We start from the raw sequence: 7,850 nt of genomic DNA, 5'->3' as shown, positions 1-7,850 counted from the left end.
TATTCTGAATATATTTAAAATTATGAAAACATATGCCATGCAGGTCAAAATAAGAACCTAAAAATGATTTTCAAGGGTTAAAAACTCCCCAAAGTTCCAGATCCTTTTCTTTATTTCAAACAATTTTTAACTTTTAATTATCATTTTAATGACTTACAGTTATTACTTAAAGTTAAATTGATCACTGAAAATAAAAACAAATAGGAGAAGCCAGCAAAAACACAAAAAAGTCACCTATTAACCAAAGACAATTCCTCTATCATGACCTTATTTTATTTTAAGATTTTCTGTATGTATTTGATATAGCTTTTTTCAAATGCACATGGTTTTTTAACCAGAAATTGTAGTCAACCAATTTGCTATTATTAAGTACTCAAATTCTCTATAATTTTTACCTTTTGGGGATATTTACATTGCTCCCAGATTTTGCAATTATATGCGTTGGCAAACAAAGATAATTGACTTGGAGAACACTTTCAGAGAGACAAAAATGTTCTAGTCATACGAAGAACTTAAAAGCAGCCCCATCTTACACTATTGGTCATAATACTTAAAATACTTAGAAAAAGAAACCCTGAAGATCATAACACACTGAAAATATTGGATTTGTAAGGTAAGAAAGAAGGAGTACATAAAGACAATGTTTGAATTTCTGTAATGGGCAATTATGTGAATTTTTGTGCTATTAACTGTGGAGGTAATTTCAGGGGAAATATGATGAGTTCAAGTATAGAAAATGAATTTGAATTGTTTATCAGACATCCCAAGAGCATTTTGATAGATGGCTTAATTTATGGATTTTAAGCCCTGAAAAGAGATCTCGGTTAGAGATACTTCTCCTAGAATCAAGAGCACAAAAGTGGGAGAATAGATAACAATGACCCAAGTACAGCACATAATGCATAAAGGAAAATGGAGAATGGAACCTTTCAGAGCAACTCATTTAACGAGTTAAATATAAAAACTTATGAAGGACATTGACAAGAAACAGCAAAAGATGTACATCGAAGATGAGAATAAAAGAGCTGTCGCTATGGGTGAGAGAGAAGAGTGAACATATGTATGATAATTCTGCCATATATCCGAAGAGCTCAAGGAGAAAAAGTGTTATAAAGGGAACTCCTGTACCCTGGCCTCATGACTCCATGTAAAGAAAGTGCTCTTCAAGTGACTTTCCTGACTGCTCTTCCTCCAGAGAAAATGAGAATGGTGAAGGAGCCTGCAGCTACCATGCCTTCCCACACATGCCTTGCATGGCAGAGGGGGCTTGCCTCTGTGAAGGAGACTTACAGCTTGGGATGCATTTGATTCATGGAGGTTCAGAAAGCCCATTCGACTGCACACAAAATCCATGTCCTTCAAATCAGGTGTTGTAAGTGATAATGCTGACATTCTAATCTCCATTTCCACTGACCCATGTCCTATTTCTCAACTGTTTCAGAACTCAGGCATGAAAGAGAATGCTGTTACGTATTGACAGATTCAAACATCGGTAATAAGGATTGAATAGTGTTCATCCACTTAACAAAGGAAGGATGTGGTTACAAATAACCATGTAATCATAATTAGAACAGTTTTATTGGAAGCCAGACTGTAATATGTTGGACAATAAATGTGTTACAAGTGGTGATCAGAAGGATGGATTATTTCTACCAGAGTGTTGGCTTTTGAAAGAAAACAGTGTGTTCACTCGGGAGGACTCCAGTGCTGAGGGAGCTCTGCGACTAGGCTACTGTTAGTTCTTTTTAATATGAACAGAGCACAATACGCTTAACACTTTTGGGTAAAATGAGCTGAAAGCACAGGAGACAGAGCAGACTTGACGAAGTGTGGTCCTTGAAGTAGTGAAAGGACATAATTTTCAGAGCGCAGGTGGGCAGAGTGAGGCAGGTAAGGGCAAGTTTAGGGGAACAAAGCGCTGGGAAGCAAACCTGAATAAGCCAGGAGTTTTGTTGGCTCCGAGCACATTCTAGGGATTGTTGAGGGAGACCAGCTGAATCAAGCTCAGCTTAATGCAAGGGGTAAGATAAAATTTGAAAGTCCAGGTCTTCTCCTATAAAGTGACTCTTCTCCAATCTCAGAATGTTCATTTATTTTCCCACAGGAAATAAATAAAACTGGAGAACGAGCTTCTGATGCAGCCTCTACCCAAAGACATTTAATACTTAAGAAGAGTGCCATCATTCAAATCACTGTTGAGTAAATTTATGTCAGTCTTTTAAGGCTTCTTCAATATTTTGGCCTAATACCCTGCATAAATGCTTAAGAAGTAGCCCGTTAACTGTGAAAGAGTGTATTTAGTTTGGGAAACTTCTGAGATTTGGCAGTTTAACATTTTTGTGAGATTTCTGTCCAAGATATATAAGATATGAGAAGAAATTTATTTTTGAAAATATTCTGAATCTAGAGTGTCTTCCAAAAAACTACAATGTACATAATCAAGACATTTGTCTGCCAAAGCCTGAGTCATCACATGAATGTCGACAAGGCAGAGAGATGTCAGGAAGGCAATAAACCAAAATAAGATACTAAACCAGTGTGTAAGACTGGTTTGAGTCCAGCTTCCCTTTCCCTAGTTTGATCCCTGGGCAGATTGCTTAATTTTTTCTTTCAGTTCCTTTCCTTGTAAACTGAGGAGGGAAAGGAGAGAGAAGAGCAGCTTTTATTGACCTAACTTTGTTTACAGTGATCTGCTGGGAGATTTATTTACTAGAGAGCAGTAAATGTAGGGGTGATGGATATGAAGTCTGGAGCCAGGTTTCCTAAGTTTGAAGTTTGGCTCCCCCACTGAATAGCCATGTGACTTAAGTTCGTTTCCTAAACTCTTTTATGCCAATGTTGACTCACCGTAAAAGGCCAATGACGTGGATGGAACTAGAGGGTATTATACTAAGCAAAATCAGAGAGAGATAAGTATGATATTATCTCACTGATATGGAATTTGAGAAACAAGACAGATCATAGGGGAAGCGAGGAAAAAATGAAACAAGATGAAATCAGAGAGGGAGACAAACCATAAGCAACTCTTAATCTCAGGAAATAAACTGAGGGTTGTTGGAGTGGAAGGGGGTGAGAAGGATGGGGTGCCTAGGTGATGGACATTGGGGGGCATATGTTCTATGGTGAGTGCTGTGAATTGTGAAAGACTGACGAATCACAGACCTGTACCCCTGAAACAAATAATACATTGTATGTTAATTAAAAAAATAAAATAAATTTATAAACAATAAAATCCAAAAAAATAAAAAGATTTTTTAAAAAGACCAAAGACAACAAAGGTTGATGACTCATTTGCAATGCCTTGCGATTATCAAGTGAGGTAATATATGGAAAGTCTTCCAATTATGTCTAGAACATGGTGAGCAGAACATAAATACGAGTTATTTTATAATTTACTTCACATGGTAATTGCAACAATCAAATGAAGTAATAGAAAGGAGAAAAAAAAAAAAAAACGCTGCTTAACACAATGCCTGGTACCTAAGAAACTCATGATAAACGGTCCCTATAATTATATTTTCTAATAAGATTTGGTTGACAATCTTGTCATTGGATGGTATTTATTACTGTTTTCAAAATAAAGCAACTGAAACAAAAAAAATTCCAAGAAACTTTGAAACATTGGAAAGTGAAATCCAGAATCCAAGTCCTATTCTAAATAATTTTTAAAAGTCTACGCTCTTTCCATTAATTCTTTATGTAACAAGTCAAAATTTAATAATGCCTACTTCATAGTGTTGTTGTAAGGATGAAAAGAGTCAATATTTATAAAATGTTTTGTGGACAGTAGGAGTTGAATTAATCTAAATATCATTACATCCCAGGTAGAAGTCTATATTCTCGAGTCCTACTTACTGTTATATTCCAAGAGAATATAGACTCCATGTGTGGACCACAATTTGTGATATCACAACATAGCCTATTTCAAAGTCTCTCCTACTTTGGGAGAGAATTCAGAAGAAGAAAGATAAGGTGAGGCCTCTGAGTCTACTTTATGGATAGCAGCATAGGCATCGGAATTGATACAGAACATGAATATTATAGCTTCACATGAGGCAAGCTATATCTATTTTCATACCCAAAAATCAAAACACACATGTTCCTTTAAATAAATGATAATGTACCGTGTGTGAAAAAAGAGATTCATACCAAGATGTAATCAGTATCTGAAAAATAAATATCTGAAAAATAAATCAGTGAAAATGACAGTGTAGGGAAAATCGATACTAAAATCTGGAGCAATACAAAAGGAGTACGTTATGCAAAGAATACATTTTTTTCATAAACTGAAATACAATTAATTATAAATGTACCTGATTCATTAAAAGTTAAAAGGCATTCATTTTAGCTAGCTTATAATTGAACCTGGAAAAGCTTGTTGGTTTCTCATTTTGATATACATTTCATTTTCTATAAATATTATGATGAACATATCTAAAAAATTAACAATAGCCTGGAAAACCAATGCCTAATGAATCTAGTATCAAGAATTATTGAGCACGAATTAACAACACAATTCACAAGTGGTGTAATTAGTTTTTAATTAATAATCCACTTGACCTTTTAGGAAGTAGGTGATATTTCTTTATTGCTGAATCACACTAGAGACAAGTAGGAGCCATTCTTCAATATTTGCATCAGGTGGCAAATAGCCTGAATTATTCGTTATCACAATTAGTTTACTTGAAATGTAAATATTTTTCCCCACCAGCATTTTGGTAAGAACTTGAAATTTATCTAAAAAGAATTAACTACTATTCGGTATTTAAAGAATGCTAAACCATTTTTAGAATTATGGGACCCTGAGATCTGAACGATTAAGGGTAACTATTCTGAATAAAAATGAACATCTCAATTGACTAACAAATTCAGAGTTTACCAATATTTCAGAAAGAAACCGCATATAATCCAAAATAATCAGATACTCAATATCAAGATGGGATTCCTTAATATAGTTGGGGGTTTTCCCTGAAATACAGTGTGAAGCTTGCTTAGACTCTATTCCTTTTTTAATATTCAAGGAATTCTGTTTATTACCTATGTCTTGGAATCCATAACTATTTATAATAAACTGTTCTCTGGTATACCATGTAGAAGCTGAAAGGCACTATAAATAGTATCACTACAAAAGCATAAAACCCCAGGCTTCAGGAAAACAAACAAAAACAAAGATTCCTGATAAAAATCTTTCTTTCTCCTCCCATCAAATGTTTTAATTACCATTTTCTAGTCTGAATTATTTAAAACCTTATCTAGAATAGTTTGCAATTCTTTCTTCTTATCTATCTATCCACCATCTATTACTTGTCATCTATCTATTCATCCATCATCTATCAATATTAATTTGTTATAGGATGGATTTGCATATTTTTCTCCCTTCCAATTTAAAGGTATCACTTCATAAAATCTATCTATGAAAGACCCACGGCAAATATCATCCTCAATGGGAAAAAGCTTACAGCCTTCCTGTTGAGATCAGGAACACGACAAGGATGCCCACTCTCACCACTCTTGTTCAACATAGTATTAGAAGTTCTAGCAACAGCAATCAGACAACAAAGAGAAATAAAAGGTATCCAAATTGGCAATGAAGAAGTCAAACTCTCTCTCTTCTCAGATGACATGATTCTTTATATGGAAAACCCAAAAGACCCCACCCCCAAACTACTAGAACTCACAACAATTCAGCAACATGGCAGGATACAAAGTCAATGTACAGAAATCAGTGGCTTTCTTATACACTAGCAATGAAAATACAGAAAGGGAAATTAGAGAATCAATTCCATTTACTATAGCACCAAGAACCGTAAGATACCTGGGAATAAACATAACCAAAGAGGTAAAGGATCTGTACTCGAGGAATTACAGAATACTCATGAAAGAAATTGAAGAAGACACAAAAAGATGGAAGACCATTACTTGTTTACTCTTAAGACATCCAAGTTTTCTTTGGAATATCACTTTTATTAACTATAAACATGTGACACAAGTTAGTGACCCATGTAGGGTATTAGCTCTTTAGTATCAGCTGTTCTGAGAGGCAGCAGAGCAGAGGAGTTAAGAGTTTTGACAAAACTAGACTACTATTCTGTGGTCTGGGAAAAATCACTTGTATCTTTTTGCTTAAAAGACTGCTAGGAACACAGAGCCATCACCTCCCCCTCGCACTGACCCCTCCCTATGGAACCTGGTGACTCAGGCCTTCCTTTGCCCTTCCTGGGAGAGGCAGAGTGCTGGGATGGGGAACATGATATTGGGAAGCCTTATCACCTCTGCACATGGTGATCTGGGTCTCCTCCAAGGGAAACCTCCCTACCATCCTCACCACCCAGGACATGGGCCTCAATCACAAGCTATGACCCAGCACTTTCTTCAACTTTGAAGACATGCAGGAGATCACCCAGCACTCTGTGGTGTGCCACATGGATGACCCTGATCCTAACAGCAAGGACTAGATTGATTGCATGTCCACCAAGCTCTCTGGCCTGACCTGCACTTTTTATTTTTTTCCATTTTATTTTATTTTATTTCTTTTCAGTGTTCCAGCATTCATTGTTTATGCACCACACCCAGTGCCCCATGTAATATGTGCCCTTCTTAATGTCCACCACCAGGCTCACCCAACCCCACAACCCCCGCCCCTCCAAAACCCTCAGTTTGTTTCTAAGAGTCCACAGTTTCTCATAGTTTGTCTCCGTCTCCAATTTACCCCAACTCACTTCTGTCCATCTCCCAATGTCCTCCGTGTTATTCTGTTATTCTGCTTGACCTATTTTACTCAGCATAATCTCTTCCAGTCCCACCCATGTTGATACAAAAGTTGGGTATTCATCCTTTCTGATGGAGGCATCATACTCCATTGTATATATGGACCATATCTTCTTTACCCATTCATCAGTTGAAGGGCATCTTGGTTCTTTCCACAGTTTGGCGACTGTGGCCATTGCTGCTATGAACATTGGGGTACAGATGGCCCTTCTTTTCACTACATCTGTATCTTTCGGGTAAATACCCAGTAGTCCAATTGCAGTCGACCTGCACTTTAACTGACACAGTGCTATCCCACCTCTTCCTTCCTCCAGGAGGAGCTCGTGAAGAACACAGAGCAGGTTCAGAGTTACTGGCAGCAGATTGGAACGTAGTGAGCCATGCCAACTCACAGCTCTTCTGGAACACGTACAACTACAGAGACCTGGACATTAACCTGCCTGGATCAGTGCCCAATGCCAACACACTCTGCCTGGTGATGCTGGTGGTTGGTGCCAGCTGAGGATGGGTGGTGGAGTGCAGCTCCAAACCAGATCCAACCACCACAACCTTTCTAGGTGGCAAAATCTAAGGGGCTTCCCCAGGTCACACAGCCAGGAAAGCTGACTGAGGCCTTCAAATACTTCCTGCAAGGTATAGGTTACATCCCCTTGGCCAGCAGGACCAGGCTTGCTGCATCTCTAGGTGCCAGCTCGGAGGAAGGCAGCCACCCACTGGCCTGGATCCACTCAGAGAGTTACGGTAAGTGGCTGGGCACAATCAGTCACACCATGGATTTGTCCTGTTGGAGCTCTTCACACAGCAAAGACACCCACCTGCCCCTGTTCACAGACTGCAGTCCTCCTCCCAGCTCATTTTCCCTACCTGAGCCAAGGCCTTGAGGTAGAAAGTTGCCTGATCCTCCATCCCCATGGGGCTGACTCAGGGGGTTGAGGTTAAATGCTGGGATAGCCCATGAGGGTTGGACACACTGCCTGAGAATTTCATGGTGTCTGCCTTTGGAAGCCAGTATGTGGCTGAGACTGTGTTGCCTAAGGGTCCCAGTAGACCTCCATTTTTGCCCCAGGTTCCATGGACTATAA

The 7,850-nt window shown here is 38.2% G+C and overlaps 1 pseudogene; it reads left to right on the top strand.

Moving 5' to 3' along the window:
• The first annotated feature begins 967 nt into the window (after positions 1 to 967).
• On the top strand, positions 968 to 7,649 carry LOC125094836 (protein NDRG4-like; annotated as a pseudogene).
• Positions 7,650 to 7,850: the final 201 nt, after the last annotated feature.

The sequence above is a fragment of the Lutra lutra genome, chromosome 1 (assembly GCF_902655055.1).
Source record: "Lutra lutra chromosome 1, mLutLut1.2, whole genome shotgun sequence".
NCBI lineage: Eukaryota > Metazoa > Chordata > Mammalia > Carnivora > Mustelidae > Lutra > Lutra lutra.
The sequence above is the reverse complement of the archived record's forward strand: the minus strand, read 5'-3'. Positions and strand labels throughout refer to the sequence as shown.